General features: G+C 49.4%; 1 long non-coding RNA gene across 1 annotated transcript; it reads left to right on the top strand.

Annotated features, from left to right (window-relative positions):
• The first annotated feature begins 5,358 nt into the window (after nucleotides 1-5,358).
• Nucleotides 5,359-21,995, top strand: LOC115350330. The gene is made up of 4 exons (XR_003926388.1): nucleotides 5,359-5,428; nucleotides 8,930-9,178; nucleotides 9,331-9,429; nucleotides 21,809-21,995. It is a non-coding gene; the product is annotated as an uncharacterized LOC115350330 (long non-coding RNA).
• Nucleotides 21,996-25,123: the final 3,128 nt, after the last annotated feature.

Raw genomic sequence — 25,123 nt, 5'->3', positions numbered from 1 at the left:
CAGGATTCAGGCAGACTCCAAGCAGCCCACGTTCCCCCCTCACTGAGCGAACGCCCTGTTCTCTCAGCTGAGGTATTAATAAAGCCAACTCGCTTTTTTGGAATTAAGGAAAGAAAAGCAGATGTTGAGCTGAACTGACAGCCCTTCAGGAAGTCTTAAAATCCCCCAGAATTTTTTAAAGAGGAAACAAGGTTTGCAATTAGCGAACTACAGCAGGTTAAATGGTCCAATTGCTATTAATGCAATTATAGTCAAGGTTGTGATAGCTCTAGTGTCTTCTTGAAAACTCAGGCCTCCATTTCATTAAGCCATTCAGTGCCTTTGTAATACTGCTTCTAGCATTAAGCAAAAGGAAATGTAAATTGTGGATCAAAAATCTTGCAGGAACGGCCCATGTGCTCTGAAGTGTGAGTGTACGTGTGTCTGGGATGGGACTAGAAGGTGTTTGAGGAACTTTTTGGTATGTCCTGGAGAGTGCATAGCTTGGTGCAACAGAGCAGCAGCTTCAGCAAAGTCACTGTAGCAACTCTGCTGGGCAAATTAGTGCCTACACATAGATGCTGGGTTACTGACAGGAGTAGGGTGTAATAACAAGAATATGAAGCTACCTTAACACTGGTGTCACCACTGCTTGTGCTGCAAGAATGCATGTCGTCCCTCTGCACCTTCCATATGGCAGACACTTTAAAAATCCAGTGATTTAACAGGTTCCACTGTTTCCATCTAAATTCCCCTTCTCAAGGGTAAGGAGTGACCCTTTGAAACTTTCAGCTGCAAATAGCAAAGAGAAAATCGGTGTCTGCCACAGGCTGCAGCCTTACCCTCTAGCCAAGCAGCTCTTTGAGTCCTTTCCATCCAGCCACCTGTTTCCACAAAACCCATATGAACTTAAGCTCTTTGGGTCAATCTGGGCTCAAGGGAGCCTATGGGTTTGATGCTTACAGGCAGAGAGACAGACGGGCAGAAAACTGTGAGCTTTGCCATAAATTGCAAGAACTATTGGCATACAACAGCCTTATTCCTCAGCTTTTGCCAGTAAGTATTAGGGTGTTTTGCTCCTTGTGATGTTTAGGCCAGGCCCACCACCCATTACTTCTTCACACTCACTCTCCTTTACAGCAAAATAAGCTCAGTACTCTCAATGGGTGGCTAATATCTGGGCCTAGGGCTCCAGTGCATTTGGGGTTTGGATCCTGGCTGTGTTGCTGACATGATTTATGGTGTTTGCTGTTCAGTTTGAAATGCTAAAGACATCCATCAAGCTCTACAAAAAGGCCATTCCATCCTTTTCTCTCCCCAAAGCATGTCTGAAGAGGTATTTTTGGCTGCTAAGTGTACCAACCAACACATCGCTTATCTAAAAAACAGGCACTCCACGAAAAAGAGGATCATTGAGATCATTGAGATCACAGCTCATACATCATAAATAATAAGTTGTTTTACCTACAAATGCAAAAGAAATGCCACATACATTTATTTTGTTTTATTAATCTCAGTTGAATTTTGTAATGAAACTTTTCCTGTAGGCAGTTCAATCCTTTTTTAATATCTTCACTTGTGGAACATTTTACCTTAGTGCAGTCAGTCAGATAGGTAGAAAGAATAATTGAATTTTTTTTCTTTCTATTTTGACTAGTAAGTAAAGGCATAAATGGACAAGATCATCATTGAACTAGAGACACAAACAGTATTTCCCAAGCTAAGCGCAAAGAGAAGCCAGCACTTCTGCATTTCAAGCATGTCAGGGAAATTACTGTGGAAGGACTGCTCTAATTCTCATTCCTATGAAAGGGCAAAATGGAAATTGCTGTTTTGCTATTCATGCGCATCAACCTAGCACAGCAGGATCTTGGTCCTGACTTAGAGATTCTTAAAGGCTACCAAGCAAATGAATATTCTTTGCCATGTCTATTCATTTTCTTGAAACATCTTTCATCCAAAGGCTTTTGAGGGTTACATCCAAACCGTGTAGCAGAAGCATCCTACAGGGACGGTGCTCCAGGTATATAGTGCCTCGAACATCTGGACTAGGAGGTGGACAAAATGTGGAGCAGCTATCTAACTGACATGTTTCAGCTAGGTGCCTATGGTGAGAGGTGGTCGGGCTGACCTGGCTGCTCCTGTTGTGGCTGTCTAGCCGGGAGCAGCAGATGTAAGGAGTGTGCTTTCTCCGTGCTGCTGCAGATCTGGTCGCCCAGAAATGACCTGAGGTCATGACTCAGCCCCTCATACTTCTGACTTAAATTTGGTCTTGATTAGGCCAGTTTTCAAATCTAGAACAGCACCACTGATGAAAAGGCAAAATCCTGAAGTTCAACTGTAACTTTGGTGTGCAGTATGGCATAAGTATATATAGACACCCCCAAACACCTCCAAATATGGGAAAGTACCTGCTGTAAGATTAAAGTGTCAACTTGCTAACAAAAGGTTGGGATCACATTGCTGATGAAAAGCAATTTTTCTTTAAAAGTTGCAAAACACAGAAACCAATTGCATAATGAAATCTGGAGGCTGCCCATTGGAAACGCCAAGGCTTTTTGTGCCCTATCATGCATGGCAGCTACCTGGCCATTCTGCCTTAGAAGCTAGCACTGTAAATTTCCCAACAGAAATCAAGTTTTACCCAGCCAGGCAGGATAATGTAGCCACGACAGCACAGCCACGGTGCAGCACAACAACCTTGAGTGGCGAGGGGGAGCATCCCCCTTCCTCCTCCTCCCTGGTTCTGCGATGGTGGAGTGGGATGTGGATGTGGGCACCTGATGCTCCCACAATCCCGGCAGCTGCGTCTTGCTACCAGGGCCGGCACACTAGAGGAGGGCCGTGGGCGAGCAGGAGCTGGGAGTCACGCTGAAGACGTTCAGGCCCTTAATGGTGTGGTGGGGGAGCGGAGCCAGGAGCTAACTGCGTTAAAGACTTGGTGTGCTCCTGGTATGCTTGGTCCTGGAGCCGGGAAAGCAGCGTGTGCGCTCAGGCTGTCGTCACAGCCTATGGAGACGTAGTGCGGTGAGGTAATGGGAACATTAGGAAAAGCCATCCTTGGGAAATGGCTTCATAATATGCCCTGAGATCAGATGAGAGTCCCTCAGTCTTGCCTGAAAGCCTGGGCTTCCCTTCTGAGGAACATTTATGGGTTCATATCCAGGGCTGTGGTGGTGATGCCCTATTGCACATGCTGTCTCTATGTTAAAAGGGAGACATGAAGGGCAAGGCGAGTGGTGTGCTTTGTCATTCCAAGGGATGTGTGAGATTTCGCTTATTCACAAGCAGCACAGATGAAAACAGAGGGTACAGACATGCCTGTGGTGTGTTCAGGCCTATTGGCAATTGATTTGGGAAAAGGCACGTTTCCAGATGTCTGCAAGTTCTGGTATGTGTGCTATAAACCAAAGGTACAATAGTGGATGAGGTGTCTGCTCTTAATGCAAACTTGTATTGTGCCAGGATGCTGTACTAGCTTTAATCATCACTAGGTAGAAAGCAGGTGATTAAAGTCTTGTCACTTTATTGGTTTGCCTGAAACTGAAAGAAAAGAAAATATAGCAGGCCAAAACCATTTAATCTGAAGCAAAGTTAAGGGGACAAGTTAGCGAAAGAAAAGCAGTTGTTTAAAGGTGTGAAACTGCTGAAGAGAGCCAAGTTACAAGGGGTTATCCGTAGATGTGGCCAACTTAAACAAGACAAGCTGGTGACTCAGCGAGGCCCCACCTCCAGTGTCATTCATAAACCCAGCCCATCCCTGGACAGCCACGCAGCTTTGATTGTCTCCTGTTTAACTTGGCCTTTGGATGACTAACTCTTCCAAAAGTTGGCTCTTTAGGTAGGTATCACACCTTAAAACATCTGACCCTCTTTTATAGATGCAAAGTACTCTTTTATTTGATTTCTTTGTGCTGCCAGCCTGCATCATTGGGTTTGGGTTGGTCCTACCACAGGCAGGTGTGTTTCTTGCTGGCAGAAGACAGTAGACCCAGCAGTGACGAAGCTGCCACACAGAGTTGGAGAAAAGTCCAAGTTCATCTCCTCCTTTGTAGCCTGCGTGCTTTAGCTGGAATTTGGAAGAGTGGCAGAAGATTACCAAAAAACCCACAGCGGGGAGTCCAATTTCAGAACTGAGATCCAGACACCAAGGCCTTGAAGACTCAAGTGTCAGATGATATCCTTGGGGAAGGTTATTTTGCAGTGTTTTGGTGGCTGTATAGAACAAGTAGTGTCGAACGTCATCAGCATCCAAGAAGTTGTTTTCCCCTACAAGATTATGTGATTGAAAATGAAATAGCTATTTCATTTTCAATGAGATTTTCCATCAATTTTATGGGGAGAGGCTGTATTAAAAACAAACCAAAAACCACTTTCAGGAGCTCAGCACCAGCACTGCGCTACTCCCAGAGCTTGCAAAGAGTCCTGTTTTCAGCTTTCCCAATTTATTAACCAAGCTGAGAAAAACAAGGATGAGTTTTAGAGTAGCAAGCCTGAAACTTGCATTGGATGTTGCTGTTTCGGGAACAGTTTATCACCTCTGTAGGGTGGCTGCTCAGGCTCCTGGATATCCATACCTGAGGAAAATCCACTAGCGCCTCAGGCTGAGGGTGCTGAGCCCCAGCTCTTGGCTCCGGCGGTAGGGTGGATCATGCCATTCCACTGACACTAAGAGCTTGGGGCACAGTTGACTGTGACCTGGTTGCCACAACTCAGTGGAATCTGTCAGGTAGGTACTAACTTAGCATGTAAGTCGTCTTAGCCCTCCGCTATGTGACTTAATTTAAATTGCCATGGCAGTGAAATGAATAATCTTTGATCCACCTGGATCCTGCGTCTAGAAACACCCACTGGCTTGATTTATATCAGCATGGTGGCAGGGGCCAGGGGTGCTTGGGTTGACCTCCAAGGCAGCCCTGCTTGCTGCAGGCAAGTCCTGTGCAGGCTCCTTCTCCTTCCTCTGCCCTCATGGGGACAACCGCGGGCTGAAATGTGACTTAGAATCTCCCCATGCAAGATATTCCTTCCTCGGGGATCTGAGGTAGCCTTCCTGGCCAGAGCCAGGTGCAAGCAATCCCCTTTGCTCTGGGACGAGAGGAGCACAGGAGCTGAGAGCCACTGCTGCAGAAATGCACCAGGCGGTGAATCCCCGCCGGTCACCTCTCAACGTGCTCATGGAGTGAGAAATAACGACAGCTCCCGTGCAGCCCCATTCTTCAACGGGGGCTGGGAGATTGCTTGCCCATAACGCTGTCGTTTTGGGAGGGCCAGCCTCTATCGTGCTAGCGGCAGGCAGCGTCCATCCTGGCTTCCAGCTAAGCCTCTGAAGGGTGACATCATGCAGGAGGCACTTCGAGGTGCAGCCTGCCGGTAGCGCATGGGATTAAGCCGATTACCGGAGAGGAGCAGCTGGAGCAGCAGAGGAGCCCCCGGGGACTGAGTCGATAAGGTAAAGAATACATTTCCCCCCCCGTAAATGGAAAGCCCTCAGCCACCTTCAGCTTGGTGTCACGGAGCTCTGTCCTGGAAGCGGCACAACAGGGAGATAAACTGCAGCCACCCCAAGGGCTCTGTCAGAGCCTGCAGAGCCCAGTCTGGAGGCTGCCGCCTCCCTGCCCTGGAGCAACCTGGTATTTCTCCTGTTAGGAGCAGACAGCTGTAGACAGCACATGAAAACCCAGGACCATGCTGGGGACTGCGGAGGGAGCAGTTACCCCAGGCTGAGCCACCCTTGCTGCGGGGAAGGGTGCGAATGCCCCCGGTCCTGCCCTGAAGCCCAGTTTGCCTGCCCTGGTTCCTGGTTTGGGCCATACTCTGCATGCAACTCCCCTCTTCCACCCTTCTCCCATGATGATTTCCAGATCCCTGTTTCTACTGTTTATCAGCGTAGGTGCTGCTCTTGGCTGGGAGGTCCCATCTACGGCAGGGTGTTCCCATGGCTGGAAAGCTTGAGGACAGTGTGTCCCTGCAGCCCTTCCCCTGTGTCACCTTCTGATGCCTCCAGGCCATGGGATTTTCAGAGTCAGGGTGCTCAGGAACCCGCTGAGGACCAAGGAGGGCCGAGAGCTCAGCTGCTCTGGAAAACAAGTCCCCGCGCAGCCCATGCCGGTGGCTGCCCTTCGGCAGAGGAGGGACCCGTGCTGCGCTGCGGGGGGGGCCTGGCGTGGGCACAGGAATGAAAGGACAGCAATATCTCAGGCAGTCTGGGAGGCAGCGGTCCAAAATCCCAAGAATCAAACCAAAAGAAAACAAGCAAATAAAAAAACATCGCTTCGGCTTCAGCCAGGAACCCAGGACAGTAAACAGAGGAGGCTGGAAAGCCAATATATTCTACCCTGGGGGAATCGGCTTTGCTTGAGCCAAAGAGGGAAGAAACGCATATAAAATAAAGAGCAAAGATGAAAGCCTTATATCCCAAGCACAAACCATCACGGACATGATTGGCAGTTTACATATTACATTTTATATCATTCCCCTTCCTCTCCCTCCATATTTTCTTTCTCCCCATTTCTCCGCTGACAGCTCATATACACGCCTGGCGCTGCACAAATAAGCGCTCTGCTCCTCCCTCGCATCCTGCTCAGACTTTGAGCCAGTCCTTCCCCGGGTTCGCACCCCACCCCACCACCCCGGCTGCATGCAGAGGAGATGGCAGGTCAAGGTCTGAGTTGTCACAAGTCCACCAAAAACACTTCCTGTCATGTGCAAAAAAAACCCCAGCCTCTCTCCTCTGGCTTATTTGCTTTTTATTGAATCCGGTCAAATCACGATTTCCCCCTCCTCTTTCTCTTCAATAAACAATCAGCCCCGTGTCAACTTGATTACGAGCTGCTGATGCAGCATTGTTGAATCCAAGCCCTGAGTGTATGTTTTGGCAAAAACAGTGCTATTTTCAGCTAGGCGTACAAGGTGGCTTGCCAAGAGGCTCAGCTTTCTCGGCGGACCCGAGGTGGGTTGGAGAAAGGGCTCCCTGCCCGGGCAGCAGGTCCCAGGTCTGCACAGCTCAGTGCCAGCCCTCCTGGCAGGGCACGCAGCACCGTGCTGCTCCTTCTATTGCCTCCGCTTTGCTTTTCTCTCCCCAGGTAATGGACTAAGCCGGGTGGAGAGGTGTCTAGGAAAAGCTGCCTTCCCTTGAGCAGGACCACGCTGAGAATCTGCCGAGGCTCCTTGGTCCTGATAGTTAAAAGTGCCTTGTTTTGAAAAAATACCGCTGTGGTTTTGCAGCCTATAGGTACCAACGGACCATGTTATGAATGCTCGAGTGTTTTGAGGTGTGTCTCCAAAGTAAGGGCTGTGGCCCTTCCACGCTAGGCACTGAACAGACCCAGAGCAGGGTCTCAGCAGGATCAGATACACTGAGCAGAGGGAACGCAAGGAAACCACGTGCCGGTTCTGGCCACTCTGAGGGCAACCGCTCAGCACGTCAGCTCCCGAGGAGGTTTGTTTCGCCTCCCTGCAACGCATAGAGCCCTTTCGCCCCTGTGGCCAGTGTACGTTCCTGGCGCAGGAGCTCTGCGAGCCCTGAGCTGTGGGGCAGCCGAGGGGCTGGGCTTTACACAAGCTCCGCACCAGGGCAGGTGCCCTCCAAGTCAATTTTTTTATACTCAGACAACACAGACTTCATGTCATCCCTCTGTTTAAAGAGTATTTATTTCATTCCAGAGCAACGATGTATCCCTATCCCCCATTCTCCTCTTGGGCCACTTGTGCTTTTGGTGTCTATTTTTCCTCTTGCTGCTTTATTTTGGATGTTTTGTTTCCCATGGATTCAGTGGGCATGGGGGCCAGGTGTGTGAAACGCAACAGTGAAGGCACAGACGTACAAATTAAGTGGACTGCAATTTGGGCAAAGCGACTTCCCACTTCTCCCATGACAGCCCTATTGCTGAAGTCTCTTTTCCCCAGGTGGAATGAAAAACTTGCTCCCTAACATGTTGACAACACGCATGATTTGCAAACCGGTTGTCCGTACCATTCTTTTTGCTTTCTAACCAAATCCACTTTTTTTTTTTTTTTCCCCAAAGCGATGCTATAGGGACGGTGCACCTCCGGTGGTTTGCAGCAGGCAGGGCCGGCGGCTGGAAGGTGTGGGCAATGGCAGACCTCGCTGACGGAGGGGTGCCACCCTCCGCGGAGCTGTGCAGGGGTGGCCGTGCACGCGTGTACCTGCATGCGAGCACCCGGCTACGCCGGAGACCGCCTGTGCCTGTGCCTGTGCCTGCATCTCCTCTCGCTGAATTCCAGAGGCGTTACGTGTCCTGCGGAGAGGAGGAACTATTTATGCCACAGGCATAAATAAATCCACCAAGCAATAACACAGGTTGCTCAGGGCCTGAGCTCAATTCTGCTCCGGACAGGGACAAAATCTCCCGCTGCCTTTGGTGGGAGCCGGGTGGGGGCCTCGGTGCGGTGATGCTGCAGGGAGGGACGCACGGCGAGCTGAGGGGAGCACGGTGGGGTGCCGTGGGGCTGCTCCCTGTGTGCCCCGCAGCCCGGGGCAGGGCAGGCTCTCAGCGGCACTGGGGACAGCCACGCCGGGTGCAGGGGGAGGCACGTGACGAAAAACGGCAGCACGCACCGCGACCCCTTATGCTCGGCGGCAGACGTCCTCCCGCTCGCAGCACCCTCTTGCAGGGCTGATTCACCCAAGAGAGAGAAGTCACCTTCCCTGGCACGCCCGTGCTCGAGGGCAGATGGGCAGAGATTGGCATCCTGACACAAGCCCGATGGCGTGTGGGTTTTGGCCGCTCTGCCCCCGCGTCTCACCCGAAGCTCAGGGCACCCACCTCCCCCGAGGTGCCGGCGGGGAGGAGGACCCCCACGCCCCGTGGGGTGATTCCCCACCTCCCGAGAGACCCCGCACCTCTGCCCCGCTCGCGGCACCGCGGGCGGCAGCCGGGCTGCCTTGCTCTGCTGGGTGCTACCCGGGGTGTCTTCGGTCGGCCATCAGCTCCTCGAGGACAAGCGGCTTTGCCTACGTGGCAGCAGCACCATGGCTCGCCTTCAGCACGGATGTGCTGGTCAGCCTGCTGCCCCAGCTGCCTCCCCCCAGCAGGAGATAGCTCTGACGCCCGCCTCGGCTTCGCTTTGTTCAGTGTCCTGCCATTCCTCGTACCACGACGCTGCTGCGGAGACCGCGGTTTGAAGGCGGTTTCAGCTGAGCTGTAGTTTTCCTTCCATCCTGTAGCTGCAACTCTTAGTAAGACGAGCTTACTTATTTCTATGATTTGCTTTCTGATTTTAAATATAGATCAGGGTATGATAGCTTGCAAGGAATGTTTTATTCAGTGAATGCCATCTCTTTTCCTCTTATGGATTATTTTTAATAAATGTCTCTTTCTTATTATGCAGCACTGAATGCTGTTTCCATCTGTTTCCCTCTGCTGCTTGACTTTACGTACCAGTGTTCCTTGGGCACATGCAAGGCGTCTGTCATCTCCTTATTAAGTGGTAAGTTGTGTTATTTGCTGGTGACTGCTGGCACAAGCCAGGGGCTTGAATTTCTGCCTCCTGATCACACAAGAAGCTTGAGCCAGTGCACGTTTGTACCTGACTGAGACAAACACACCAGCACCTCTTCTTGTGTGCAAGCTTGACTCAGTAGAAAGCAGTGGCTTATTGGTTCATGGGAGACATGTGGAGCAATTATGATCACTACCAAAATGAATTTAAAAAAAAATATAGTTTCTACACATTTAAAAAAATACACATTGTTTTCCCATATTTTAAAGGAAGGGTATGGCACCACTGCTTTTAACACGGGCCACAGGATGCCACCAAGCAACACCTGCACAGAGCTGACATGACTTGGTAGCTGGCGTCCTCCTTTAGAAACACATCCCTGGTGCGATTTATTCATTGACCTTTAGATACACGTAATGTAAGTATCCAACAGTCGGCTACAGTCAGTGGAGGGAAACGGGCATTTCTGTGCCCAGGTCACCTCAAACCAGAACACACCTCTAACATTAGGCAGGTGAATCATGCTTTACTGGGGTCTCCTTCTCTCTCTTGACTCTGAAGGGACCCCAGAGGTCAGGCTCAGACATAACATTGCCAATCTGAAAATGTGAGTGATTTCATTCCTGGTCTTTCCTGGAAGACTTTGATGACCACAAACCTGTGACATTCACAACCTCCCTTGTCTTTCAAATCTGCCCTTTTTTTTCCTTCTTTGCTGGCTGAGTGGCACTCTCGTGTTCTGGCTGATTCACCACTCCCCTGGATATTTCCCAGCATGAAATTGCTCTCAGCAAGTGATGAATGAGTGCTCTGCCTTAACTCTGCCCAGAGCAAAGGGCACGGCTACCATACGCACCACAACTTTCAGAGTATGATGGATATGAGCTTTTACAGAAATCTTTATTACCCCGCCCTCCTTGCCCTTGGAACTGAACCTCTCACAAGCAGTTTTCAATTTAATTTACTTTCTTAAGGAGAAAAAAAAGGTGGCAAACCAAGCGTGATTCTGTTGCAGTGATTTTACATTGGTGTAAAACCCAGCGGAGGGGTACGGATGGGCTGCTCAGGCAGGCAAAGTGTCAGAGCATCGCTGGACAAGCAGGGAAGGCAACGACATTCCTGTGCTTTTGGCAGCGCTGGCCTTCAGACTGCTTTAAGTACAGCCATAGGGCTGCTTCCATGGTAAAGGCTGTTTTGAAAACAAGCTGGTTTTACAACCGCTGTAAGCATTTGCTCTTCACTGGAACTTGGTATACAAAATCTGGCATGATTTTTTAAAAGCAAACAAAATAAAAAAAAAATAGAAACTAGTCTTGGTTTTTGTTGTTGTAACAACAACAGAACCTAGTAAAACAAAGGAAACAAAGTCCTCTGGTGTTTAGTGACAACAGCTCCTGTACAAACTCTGGGTGAGACTGTTGCCCTTCAAAGTTGGAAGGCAGGGCTAGGGTGGGAGGAAAGCAACCGAAGAAGGCAGCTGCAGAGGAAAAGCATGACCAGGCTAAAGCTTTTGAAGCTGCTAGAATGGTTCTTGGCACAGCTGCCAATGTTGTATGTGACTGTGGTCCTCATCTGTAGAGGGGAAACACATTTTTAAGTTCTTTAGGGTGGCTGACCTGAAGTCAGAGACAGATCTCTGTGTTTACATGGAGGAAACCTGATCCTGGAGGAAGCTACTGTAATATAACCAGTAACTGTGGCTGAGGATGGGTGTGCAGGGCTTATGCCTTGACACTGACATCAGCAGAAAGCTGCTCATGTGCTCCAAAATGCATTTACAAAGGCTTTGCATGGGACGTGTCTGAAAATATGGGTGCCTTTTCACCTTTCTTCCTCCAAAAATGAACTGCAAGTGTCAGTCTTGTGTGGGAGGGGGTTTTAATAGCCACAGGCAGCCAGGATTTGGGTTTACTGCAGTAGACGTGAGAAAGAAGAGGAGGTTGGAGCAAGGGCGAGGAATAACTATGAAGCTGAAGGCAGGTAACACACTAACATCGTAGCATAATGGTGTTAACAAAGCCCTGAAGCCCAGCCTCACCTTGTAACTGGGGCCAGATGCGTAGGACAGGTCAATACTTCTGGCCGGGCTGTAGAGTTGATGGTGCACTTGCTGCAGGACCCTCTGCGCAGGGGTGTGGGACCAAGGGAGCATGCCAGAGTGCCCGAGCACTGCCAACGTGAGCAGGCAGCAGCACGTGAGCCAACGCCGTCTCACTGTGGGAAAGTCTCTCTGCTGCAACGGCGTGTCTGTGGAGCCTCAGGAGAAATCTGGGGTCCGGCACTGGCAAGACAAAATACCACGAGTGGGTTAATTTGTCATGCTGCTCGTTTATTTTCATACACACAATGGCGATCTTGAACAAACCCTATCCTGTTTATGCTCAGGGATTATGCTACTCGTTCTCTGCTCTAAAACTAGAGAGAATGAGGAAGTCCCTGGCCTTCCAGTTAGCTAAGAGCTAAGCTTCTGAACAATGCGGCAGGTGCTACCACATCCTCAGCTGCACCGGTGGATTTGCCAAAGTATACACTGAGCAAAGAGTCCAAGAGTTCACATCAGGGATGGGTGACTTCCAGGAGGCTGGGCAAAGAGTTTGGGGGGTGAAACCTCTCTGAACTCCGAGGTTGAGGCAGTGGGGCCAAGACATTACCTTGGGCCTTTATTCAGAGCTGTTCAAAACTCTCGGTCAAGAAATATGGCTCTTCATCACATGGAAGGGCTTTCTGCTTGGCTGTCCAGTGTTTGCAACTTTCAAGAGCCTGGATATTCTGCAAATAGAATTTCTGTATGAGAATGACGCCTTTCGGCTCGCAGCTGCGCTTGTCCTCAAGAGCTGCAATGATGGGTTCGGAGAAAGAGTTGAGTGATGAGTAACCAACCCAAACTTGGTAAGTTAGATGAATTTAGTACGTTAATGCACTACTAATACACAGTTAGGCCCAGCCACATTAATTCAAAGAGGTTCCTTGAAATATCTTTGTGGGCTTTGCTCTCTCCCTAACCAGTGGTGTGAACGATAAGAGCATCCTCACGCTGAATGCCACCCACCAGGGACAGAGTCGTGGACTGGTTTTGTCACCCCTGACCATCAGCTTCCTAAAAAACTGCCAGCTCTCCGGGGATGGGCCTCTAGGGTTTGGTCCCGAAGGGAAGGGAGCGGAAAAGAACATCTATATCTTATGCCAGCCTTGCTACTCGTGCTAACTCAGATCTTTTTGTTTTAATTGGCGCTGAGCTGTGTATAATCAATACCCTTGTTTAGACAAAGGCAGGGGAGGGAAAATTTGTAAAAAGCCCTGTTTAACAAAGAGCGTTGATGGACCAGCTAAGGATCCTTCTCTTGGAAACAAGTCGCCAAATGAACAAACAAGGCGAAAGCAACAATCTGATTTTCATGCAAATTCTTTCCCTTCAAGAGGACTGCATGAGCACAAACAAAGATTATCGGCTAATGTTCATTTGCATACCCTAGGCTATCTCAAAGCACTTTTGAAATGCTATTGCAAAGCATTTTTCTAACCAGGACTTGTCCCTTCCACTCTTTCCTGTACAGGTAAATGCTATTTGCCCGCAGAAAGGGAAACTGCAGGTTACAGCCTCTATTGAATTAAGACTCACAGCCTCCAGAGGGGAGCACCAAATGCCCTCGCTGCCACACAGTGCTTGACAGGAGCAAGGAAAGTAGCAAATGACTTGCTAGAGACCATACAGGGAAACAGCAGAAAAGTTTTAAATAGTAACTGATGTCCTGTGCCCCTCTCAAATGTCCCTCAAAGCTCATCTAAGGGCATCTCCTGAAGAGTTCACGGGGAATATTTGCTTATTCTGAGACAACAGGGTGGTACAGCTTCACAGCTCAGAGCTTCAGCTTGGAGGCCAGGTTTGGTATTTGAGTTGTGCCAAGTGCCACCCATCTCCCCTGTTTGTGACTCCAGCTGTGCCTTAACTCCTTCTCCCCCACAGCCTGCAAACTATTTGCTGCCCTCTCACAAGCAGCCAAGTCAGGGCACAATACTTGCTAGATTGGTGAAAATTTATAACAAACTCCCAGTTAAGTTGCTTGAGGAATATGTTGCTTTTCAAGACTCTCAAACTGGTTTCTGCATGTCTCACTGGGAAATGCAAAGGGGCATGCACACAGAAAAAAGCTGAATGAAATGCTGGTCTTTACTAGAGGTGCTAAATGATAATAATACCATATTTAATTCTTACTGAGAGGAGCAGAAAGCCACTCCAAAGAGCTGTTTCCAAGGATCTGGTTCATCTGCTTGATTCCAAATAAAATTTGCTGCCCACGCATGTATTTTTCCCATTGGTAGAAGACTTTTAACCATGTGCATAACGGAGATGTAATTTAACAGTCACAGGAACAGTCACACTAGCGCCGATGGCTTCAGCCAGTCCTGCATCTGACAGCCCCTCCGTGCCTTGTGCCAGCAGAGTGGCAGGGAACAAACTGCTCCCCAGAATGGCTCACGGCACTGTGGGCTCACTGGGCAGTGTGGGGACAGCATGAAGATGTCATTCATGGGGTGCCGTGATGGCTTTTGCCCTGGCCAACAGTGTTAGGACTGCGGCACTGTCCATGGGCAATGGTGGCAATGGCATTGATCCATTTGTCCTGGGTTTCAACTGGTGCAACCAGTGGATCAGGAATACCCCATTATATTGAATATGTGCAAGCAGAGGCAAGGCCCCCTTAGCTGAAGGGGGCATTTGGTTTTAGCTTTTGCTCATTATGCTCTCAAGGACCTTCTCCTGGAAACTGCAGGCAGCAATTCTTCCCCTTCCCTTCATCCCTGGCTGCAGCTCAGGGGTCATAAGAAAGTGGGGTGGCATGCTAAAATCCCAGGCTTTGCTCTGGGCAGGTTTTTAATAGGTTTGTTGCTGATGCAGAGCCCTGTGCTTGAATGTTCCCTTCTTCTCCTGCAGATGACATCATCTGGTGTCATGAAGGGGCTTTTCTGTCCTCGTGGCAGCAGCAGCGGGCGCTGGCTGGATCCGATCCCAAGGAAGCAGGTGCTTGCTCGGAGCTGCCCGTCCCCGAGCCGGGATGCTCTTGGCCGGTGGCACCGTGCTGCGCTTCCCTCTGAATCTCAATGAGCATCGTGGGACGTCAGGGGCAGGTGGGATGCTCTGATTACTTGGATCCTTCCTATTTCAGGGCATGACAAGCAGTTCATTTCCCCCTCTCCTTTCATGTTCACGCAGTGCTTTACACCGATTTCCCGTGCACACGTTTATCTGCCAGGCAGGGTAATAGAGCGGGGCCTGGGGAGTCTCCAGGGCTTTTGTAGGGGTTTGATATTGCTGAGCTGTGAACGCAGTGAGAGGCGGCGTGTGTAGCTAATCCTGCAATACAATAACCAGTCCTTCGTGGTAGATGTCGAATTTGCTAAATGTATGATTGTTTATTGTTTGCCTGTGTAATGATGTGCTTGGGGCTTGGGCCGATTTGGAAATATTAATAAACATGACAGCATTTCAGTAATGCACCAGACAAAACCCTCCCATCGCTCCCAGGAACATTAACACGATATGTTCAAAAATGGAATGAAAGGGAGTTTTCTTCGAAGATTTAAAAAAGAGCTTTCTATTATCTAAGCTAAGTAGCAAAAAAGCTCACTTTTCGCACTGATACACTAACTGCAGATGGGTTCATAAGCTTCTCTTTGATGTAGCAAAATCAGATCAGTGTAAGGGACCAGGAAACAGACATTAGCCTGTGCTGTCACTGAAGGGACAGCTCTTCGCTGAGGAGGAATGGACTGGTGATTTACAGGCCTTTCGGCTTAGGCAAAACTGAGCAGCCAGTTTTGTCTCAGCCTTTTCTCCCCTCTGGACCAGGAGCCTTTTGGCCATGGCTCTTTTATTCCTCTTGGTTCCCCATGCAGTGGTACATCTGTGCTACCAGCACTGCAGAGGGGGGGGTATTCAAAAGTAACCATGCAGGAATGTTTATTCCCCAAAATCAGACTATTTGACCCGCACCTGGCAAGCTCCCTCCCTTCCTTCCAGCTTCCAGTCCATGGCACCACAACTTTTTGGTAATGGCCTATTAATCACCTACTGCTTGACCCCATGAATCCTGCCTGGTTTTCTCCAGGATACTTCATCATCTGCAAGCAGGACTTGGGCCAGGCAGCGATGCCTCCGTCCAAGCTCCTCCAGATGCTGGGGCTTCGAGCCTTGCCAGTGCTGCGTGATTTCCGTGCGTGCCATTAGACTGGGATGATGCACAGCTTGGCTGCGAGCTCATGGAGTGCAAACCCTGGCGAAAACCTGGCTCCCGGCCCTGGCGAGCGAGCATCCTCGCTGCCGTGCAGAGCTGCCATCTGGCAGGTCGGCCCCTGGTGTCCTCACCGCTCCAGCTTCTCAAGCCAGTGGCTTTTTTTTGTTTGTTTTTAAATGAAAACAAATGTTAACCTCAGCCTGTGGATGATGCAGCCCATGGCTACCAGCAACACCTCTTTGCGTGGGGATTGCTGGGATGAAGGGGCTTAACTGAACACTGCACGGTAACCAAAAATAGCCCTAGCAGATGAGCAACGCGGTCTCTTTTCAGCCTCAAGGGCAAAACCCATCTTACCTCAGGGTGTTTGTGGTGCAAAGCACATTACAAAGTGTGCTCCGTGTCGGTGGGTGCAGGGTGAGGCAGAGTCTCTATGTACCGATGGCACTGCCCGCGCCATCCCGGGGAGCGGTGCGGGACCCCGCTGCTGCTTTCGACAGCCCTGCTCCCCACTTCCCCACCTGCGAGACGTGCACTGCGAGGACTTGCATGAGGCGTTAATGAGATGCAGTTCGTTTCTTGTTTTGACTGGCTTCATGGGGAAAAAAATACAAGGAGAATCCAGTTGGGTACAACTGAAGAAAATTTGGAGGGGGTTTGTTTAATTGTAGCGACGACTTTTCCTCACTGCCATGTGGTCTGGCCTCATATGTTCCTCCTCCGTCCCTTCCTTACAAGCTGGACAAAACTTGGAGAGAGGGCATGTGCCCAGGAGCAGCCCCCAGGCATGCCACAGGATGGTTACGGCAGAAAATAAGAATATTTGAGCCTCAACCCAAATCGCTGGTAACAACAGCAATGTCCCCTTGTGGCTCCCCTGGTTCATTTCCCTTCAAGGACACATGCGCTGTCCTGGCTGGCAGAAATGAAGAAAGATCACAGGAGCTGATTTTGCATCCGAGGAGAGGAGAATCCTGGCAAAGCTCACGCCCAGGTTTTTGGAGGGATCATGGAGAAGCGAGGCGGTCCTGAGGGCTGTGGCTGAGCTGCACGCCTTGCAGCAGTGCAGTGGGGTTGAGTAACTTTACCCCCCGCAACTCCTCCTTGAGAAATGCTGTTGATTCAGGGGACACGACGGCTCCTTCTTTTTCACCTTGGCACCAATCAAGCTTTCAGAGAGGCAATTGTCAGGGCAGAGAGTGCGATTTTCCTCCAGCAGTTTGCTGCAGGCGTTCATCAGCTTTCTGGGCGTCCTGACACAACCATGTCTGTCCCTCCAGCACTCTCACCAAGGGCCCCGTTAGTCCTTTTCTGGTATCATCGTCTCGCAGGTTCACGCTGTGCTGCTTTTCTACAAGGAAGGTAAAATTCAGGCTACAGGTCCCTACACAGTAAGTACAGCTGTCTTCCTTGCTACTTGCACAAGGTGGTTTTTTTTTTAATTGTACTGAAGAGCGTTTTGTCTGAATGACTTCAGCTTCCTAATTGTCTTCATTGCCTGGGATCATCAAACCCCCTCGGCACCTCACCAGTCCCACGGTCGCCTGCAAATTCTGTCGGTAGCAATAGTCGCTTCTTCCAGATCACTGGAGGAAGAAGATGCTGTAAAGTGTCAGGTCTGGAGGAGGTCCCCGCGGAGTCCCGCAGAAGTGCTCCTGTGTGTGTCACCTCCATTAGTGCCTGTCAGCCATGTGGCCCCCTCAACCGTTTCACATGTTGTCTGGAGCTGTTGCAATACGCTCATTCTCCCCCAAAAGTGTTGTGTGATGCCTCGTGTTGCCTCACTCAGGCATCGCCTCCAGGCAGCTACTGTTATCAGTCACATTGATAAACTCACCAGAAAATTAAATGAGACCTGTTTTCCATGAAATGCCGTTAACCGGCACTGATGCTCTCTCTCTTTTATTTTTGTCATGCTTGAATCCCATGTCATCTTCTCTGTTGTTTGGTCTGGGACTGATGTCAGATATTTCCACCCTGTCTTTTTTTAAACACTGGCACACACTTAGACCTTTTCCAGTCCACTGGAACTTCGCTGGCACCCCCAGGGTTATTAAAAATGAATGCCAACAGGCAAACATCTCCCAGACAGCTCTTTAAGGACTTCAGGGTATAAGTTATCTGGGCTTTGCAATTTAAAATTGTTTATCCCTAACAGCTGCTGTCTGTCATTCTTCTCAGCAATGCACTGGAGAGCACTTTATCATCTTTATGTCATCTCAACATATCATCTTCTTCTTTTCAAGTACAGAACAAAAATATCAATCGAACTCTTCTGTATTATCATTAGCCATTCACCAGCTCCATCTAGAAATGAGCTAATATTATTGTAAGGACTCATTTTTCATTTCTTAATGTGTATCTTTATGGCCCATACAGGGACTCATTGAATTATTTATTGGCATGACAATTATCTGAATGTTTCCCGATGTTTGAATATGTGTAATCAGCGTTGTCTTTTAGGTGCATCATTCAGATACATAATTTGAAAAACACAAATTATTCAGGATGTTGCTCAGTCACACAAATGAAAGTCAGAGTTTTCTTGCCTGGGTCGTTCATCTCACCCTGATGATGAGGGCTAAGGCACAAGAGACACTGCTCTTTTCGCTTTACTAAGTCCAAGTTAATTGAAATGGAGAATATCCATCCCCACACAACAACGCTGCCTACAGACGGGGGATGGAGCCTGATCGGAGAGATAAAAGATTATCCTCAGATTTGGGAGACATAGATTTTGTTGCTGGCTCTGTTAGTCTTCTTGTGCAAGTTACTTACCTGCCCATGCCCCGGCTCTCCTGCCTAGTAACTGGGACACGCAGCTGCTTTGCCTCCTCTAGGAAGTGTTCGGGGTCTGTGAAGGAGGACACCTTCCCTGAGCTAAGCCTTCTGCCATCAAGGGGGCTTTAGAAGAGTCTGAGATGGACAGGATTAGCCTTTATTTCGTTCTTCTTTGGGTGCCACCTTGCCATTCACACTTGGAGCATCTCATTTAATTGTGATTTGCTTTTGGCTTGAAATTTATTGAAAAGCCATCCAAAGCACAGCAAGGACTGTGGGGCAAGAAAACAGAACTGTTGCTTGTTGATCTTTTAATAAACTCCCTCCCCAGAGAGTGGGGTTTAGACCTTCACAGTTTCCACTCTCTTCGCCCCGAAAGGTAATGAGCAGAGTAAGCGGAGAGGAAAGCTGAAACCGGGAGGGGTCTGGATCCAATATGTGATTTGTTCCTTGTGGAAAGACCAGCTTTGGTTCAGACCGCTCCAGCTGGTAAAACTTTCACTCTGTAAATTCAGTGTGAAACCAAATGTGTTTCTTGAAACAGATCCTTGGAGGACTTTCAAAGACACCGGTAGGTCAGATGTATCCAATTAGTAAGGGCCTGTGACAGCAGGCGAGGGCCCCGAGGGGCAGGGTGGGGAATCTTCCCAGAACATCTTGCCTGCACCAGGTTGAACTTCATTGAGGTCACCCCGTGGGTTAGAGCGCGGGGAGTTCGCGGCGGGGCTTTGGTGGCGGAGGCTTCTTTGGGCAGGGCTCGCATAGGCAGTACGGGGGATAAAGGGCAGCACGGGTTATACTGTGGTCGTGGCGGCGCGCGGGGGCTCATCGGCACATACGGTGCCCGCTGTCACCCCCACCTATGCACCTAACTGCGCGGCTTCGCGTGTAGTTATGAAATGGGAATGGAGGTATGTAGCTCTTCTTGGCTTTTTAAAGTTTCTGTCTTTGCTTGTTGCTGTTTTGTGAACATGCCTTCTCACCAAAGTTTCAGCTTGACTTCTCCTGAGCCATGCTCTGTATCGTCTGGGAGGGTTTCACCTTTCATAGCATATCCCACCTCTTTCAGGAGAGCTCAAAACCAGGCTTGTTCCTGTTTAGAGTCCCTACAGGCTACAAGTCCAGGAAACTGTCTTGGTTCCCACTAATACTGGGGGAACACCCCTGATACTTGACCCTAGGTACAAAATTTTCCCTAAATCTTGGATCTTTGGGCCAGCTGTCATTACAATGCAAGGACGGTCCGAACTTACTCTGCGAGGGCTGGTCACATCCCAGGGCTTGAAATGTGGCTTCTATTCATTACTTACAGCTTCCATGCTGGAGGTACTCAGTGGGTAAATTAACTAGAGGAAAGTTTCCCACAGTGTGGCAGCACCCAGGGCTTTCACCCAAGAGGGTCTGGGGGCATTTTACAACTCACACGTATACACCACTGCTGTGCAGAGGCAAAGGGCAGCCCGAGGCACCACACAGGATAAGGGGATGCTGTTGCAGTGGGCACCTGGGCAAAACTCTCCCTGCTACAGGGCCTGGTAACAGCCACGCAGAAGCAGAGATAGGCTTAGGCTGTAAAGCCCCAAATGAGAACTAATGAGGGGGAAGGTGGCCTGGGGTTAGAGGGTGAGATGGGGCTTTCCAATATTGCTGTGGGCTAGCCCCAGGGAGGTCATTTTCCAAGCTGGAAAAGGGGAAAAGTAACACATCCCTACTGACTTCTGAAGGATGCTGGGGTGCTAGGCATAGTATGAAAGGACCTAGCCTTCTAGAGTGTGGATCAGGCTGAAAACTATGTTAGGAACAAAACGACCCACATTTACCATCTATGTCCCAATTATCTGATCCTCATCCTCATGAAGCGCCAAATGTTCAATTGCAAAAACGCTGGCCAGGCAGTTCCTCGTTCCTGTTCGTAAGCAGCACTCAGGTGCCGACGAACAGGGGTGTACCTGCGCTGTCAGTGGGACTTCTTTAACAGCAGTATTAATTTTGCAACAGCTGCCAATGACATAGGAAGTACTCCAGATGTTGGGTGTTTATGAGCTGATTTATGAACAAGAGGAGGATCAGAGCAGCTACCTACGGTATTGGGAAGTATACAGAGGACGGCGGCTGCCTCCAGCTTCGGCCCCTGCAGATGCACCGCACTTTGCAGCTGTCTGTCAGTGGCAGGGAGGAGGAGGAATCAAAGTGCAGGAGCCCTTGAGGAAAGGATGAACAAGGCTTTTCATTTTAGATGGGCTTTAGGTTAGAAAAATAATAAAACCCAAACATTTTAATAGAAAGATCAGCTCTAGCATCGGTAATCTAGCCAGACAGCAGTGGGATGAGGAGAGACATAGAGAATGTTTGATGTAAAATCAAGGTCGTGCCCTGAAAATCAGACACAGACGTGGAGAGAGGTATGTGAACCATTAAAATGAAAGGAAACCTGAGACGGCTGCTCCGCCAGCTGCCAAAGACACCGCGCTCTCTGTTTGTGCACGCTGGAGCCCACTCTCCTCCACGTTTGGCAGCGCGGCAGATGCTGCATTGTGGTACCATCAGAGGAGAGGAAACCCAGAGGATAAACCAGAACTGAGCTAGGGATGTACTTAAAAAATTCCGTTCTGCTCATTAATCTAATGTGGGAGAGGGGATTCAAAGCTCTCAGTGGAGGGAAAAGTTTTGGCCCAGGGGCCTGAAGCCCTCTGCAGCAACTCTGCAGATGCTGCTGAAATCTGCAGTGGTTCTTCCTGGGAGAAGACCAGCAAACTCTTTATACGCAAGTTTGCACATCTCTGGAGGAGCCTGAAAGCTCTGCTCCTTCTCATTTATTTATGCCCAGGCAGTGGCTGAGGGACCCTGAAGTTGATAGCCATTTTACTGCTGGTTTCACTGGGCGCTGTGGCTTATCCATCACCCTTGCAGTGCCTGTTGCTGCAGCACCGGCCTCCACTGAGCTTTCCGCTCTCGCTTCCCAACACGGGAAACTGGCTCCTCCAGCTCAACCCCTCCGCGCAGCCTTCCCACCACCCTTCGCCCAGCACCCAGCTCTGCTCCGGCGGGTGGGGGTGACAGGCTCCTGAGGAGGACAAAGCAGACGCTCAGGAGGGTGCCCTGGTACCCACCGGACACACTGATTTCTCCCACAGCTCAGGCATTTTACATGCAGGAGCACAAGCTGCATTTTCTGGTGCGCCAGTGCTGGAAATCCTCTCCGCTTTCGTTCCCTTAGGACTTGCGTAAAAATCTTCGCGTTGCAGATAAACAGAGCCCCGCACACAATGCTTTTATTACACCCTGACCTCAGCGTGGTTCAAGTCAACATTTTCTTTTGAATCAATATTTTCTGCTTTTTTTTTTTTTCCAAGGAAGACAACAAAACAATCCAAAATTCCCACTGGAAAGCCCAGCAGAACTGATTTCAAGGCCCCCAGGGCAGCCACAGAGCTGGAGATAGCTTACCAGCGGCGTGAGCTAAGACGTAATGAGCTCACGAAGAGCGTTTGTCTTGGCTGTCACGGGCATGCACCAGCTGACAGCGAGGGGACAAGCAACTGCAACCGGCACGGACCCCACCACCTCAAGGACAGTGTTAGCCCAGGCGCTCTGGGAGAGGGGCACAAGCTACCCACTAAGAGAAAGCCGAAACTGTTTGTGTTTACACCTCGTTACTGCAAGGGATCACCCAGTGCCGTTTCTAGATCGAGAGCTGCACAAACAGCGACAGGGCCGGGGAGCCGGGGTCCTGCCGGGGACTGCTGCCTGGTGCCACCGTCTCACGTAACTCGGTGTCGCGTGGCGGGACGACGGGCCGTCACCGCGTCCTAACGACACGCGCGGCTACCAGATCCCAAGCAGTCGGGGTGGAATAGGGTTTCCGTGCCTGACTTCAAGATCAGGAAAGCCAAACCCACAGGCGAACGTGGGAGCGGTGGCGTTCAGGCACCGCAGTCCCGCCGGACTCAGCCGAGGTACTCCTGAGACGCTGAGCGCGTCACAGAGCACCGTAAGGGGTGGAGAGATGCGCAAACACGGCCTTCGGCGGGTTTTGGCCGGATCAGGCCCTTCGGTACCTGGGGCTGGGAGGCAGGGAGGTGGGAGGTGGGGAAGGCACCGAACCGCCCTTGCACCCCCGCAACTTCCCGAGTTCCCTGCGTGTCCCCGCGTGTCCCCAGAGCCACCGGCTGCCTGCAGCCTCGGGCTGCCTCCGTCACCCACGGCTGGCCAGGAACGCTGCCTGCAGCTGAGGGACAGGATTTTCCAAGGAGCACCAGTATGAGCTTTCTTCCTCTTTGCACTTGGTCATCTAAACAAGGGCTCTGATTAAAACCAGGAGCTGTTGTACGCTCAGCCGCGTGTGGAGATCAGCCCAGCTATTTGGTCAACAAAATAAAAATTAAGATACTTAACTTTGAGCATCTGTTTTCCTGCTTTGTTCTTTTTTTAATTTTGGACGAGTCCCTGTGAGATTGGACCATTTTCCTGACAGGTCAGCACAACTAGATGCCTTAAAGCTTTCTAAAGATCGATTCTTTTATTAGATGACGGCCCAAAAAGCCGCTGGGGATGTACAGTCAGCATCCACCCTTTATGGGAAGAGGAGAGGGTGGAAGGGGAGAGGCCGCAGTTCTGATTTGCTTGGCTCAGTGCTCAGGCTTGCCGAGTTTTGCCGTATGCCGAAGCCGGGTGATTTGTGTAGCTGTGACACAAAATCATAAATCAATCCAGTTGGGCTAGGAAAGTTCACGAACCCTTACTGAACTTTTGGACGAACCTGGGTTGAGTTTCGAGCTCATAACGAAATCCGAAACCAGGCAGGCTTCAGAAGGATTTGCGTTTCATTGCAAACCTTTTGTAGAGCTTCACTAAAAAGGCGGTGATCAGGAAAACACTGGGTTTGGTTAAGAAAAAAGGTGTTTGCCTGAGAGCATTTAAATTGAGCAAGGCTGACTTTATAAAATAGTCCTACTGCAGTTAGTGAAAAACGATTATTTTTGAAAACTGCCTCTTGCACGGCATTGCCAGGAGTTACTTCCATTTCACAGAATTGTCCATTACAGCTAAAACACCTGCTGGGAAGAGCCTCCTTTCCCATCAGATTTTGCAGATTTTCAGAGTGGTTTCAAAACTCTTAGTTTTAAACCTACTAAATTCTGCTGATCTGTTTGAACATTCCTGCATAATTTTTTAACTCATTTTATAGGCGTATATAGGTGTTTCTTAAAAACACCTTAATGCAATGTTTGCAAAAGATTTCAAAGAGCACCTTCAACTCAAAAATCCCCTGTATTCCTCCCTTGAATCTAAATGCAGAAATGAAGTCAGAAAGGGCTTCCTTGTAATGTTCACCATCGCTTTTCTAGCAGGGCTCTCCTGCTGCGTCTCCCAAGATGGCAGACCTCTACAGAGGATTAGTTTGAGTCTAGATTTTGAATAAGCCTTTGCAGTGCTGCCTATTGCAAGTGGGTCATGGCCAATAATCAGGAGATTTTAAGATAACAAGATTTTAGGTCCATTTTATTTGCCCTCGTCTGTTTGAACCTTCAGGTTTTATATTTGCAACCTTTTTCTTCCCAATGCACAGGAGTGAGAAAGCTGAGATCCTCAAGCACTCACAGGGTTGTACAGCCAGATCCTTAGGAAAACAATAAAAAAGCCACGGGTCTTTCCGAAATAGCTCAAGATTTGGCATCTGTGTCTCCAGACGACCAAATGAGTCCCTGACTCCTCTGAGCTTTGTTTCTCACCCGTTCACAGTACAAATTAATAGAAGCTGTACTTTATCTGTTATAGTTCACAATTTATATTTAAAATACATGTATTGCATACTGAGAAACTGCTGTGGCTATCCAGTCCAATGTTCTCATTGAGTTTAGGATGACTTTTGCCTTTGGATTAAACTGAACGTGGAGCTGCTCCCAAATTAACAAAAACAAAAGAAAAGCATGCGATTTCAGTCATTTTAAGGAGCAGAGATAGATACACAATAAATACTGACATTTCAGCAGCACTTTGTAGAGGTCTGTGTCTCTTGTAAAGCAAATTGAGCTGATGCAAACAACTGACCTATGTGGAAAAATACCAACAAGCTCTAGCATTGTCCTTATTGACAGCAAGATGGTGATGATTTAGAGGAAGGGGCAAAAAAAGGGAGGACAGTGAAGTGCGTTGCTCAGGAATAACACGACGCTCAGATTCTGAGCAGTGAATTTTATTTGGCCTGAGCAAAATTCAATTTGGAAGTTTAAGGGAATAATGAGCTGAAAATCTCTTAGCTATGTACAGCTGTCTCAACAAAACCAATGCTCTGGGCCAACTTCTTCTTCCACGGAGATGGATACACCTTGTGTAGGCTGCTGGGGGACTGGACCCCCAGGACCGAGAGCAGCATCTCGGGATGCACTGGACCTTGCTGGACCATGTCTGCATTCTTGAAAATCTTCCTTTCGACGAGTGAGTCCTGTGGGGCTCCCCGCTTCTGACCTCTGCCCGGTGCATGTAAGTCCTGAGGGTCCAAGGGAAATCACACTGGGTTTATAGACTTACGGCTGAGTTTGGAAACTGATTTGTGGCTTTAAAATATGAGGTCTCAAATATGGGAACTATTTTACTCTGTGTGTCAGGGCAGTGGATTCAAGCCCGTTTGCCAGAGGGACCCCAGGAGTAAGACTGGGAAAGAAGGC

This window comes from Aquila chrysaetos, chromosome 13 (assembly GCF_900496995.4).
Source record: "Aquila chrysaetos chrysaetos chromosome 13, bAquChr1.4, whole genome shotgun sequence".
Taxonomy (NCBI): domain Eukaryota; kingdom Metazoa; phylum Chordata; class Aves; order Accipitriformes; family Accipitridae; genus Aquila; species Aquila chrysaetos.
The sequence above is the reverse complement of the archived record's forward strand: the minus strand, read 5'-3'. Positions and strand labels throughout refer to the sequence as shown.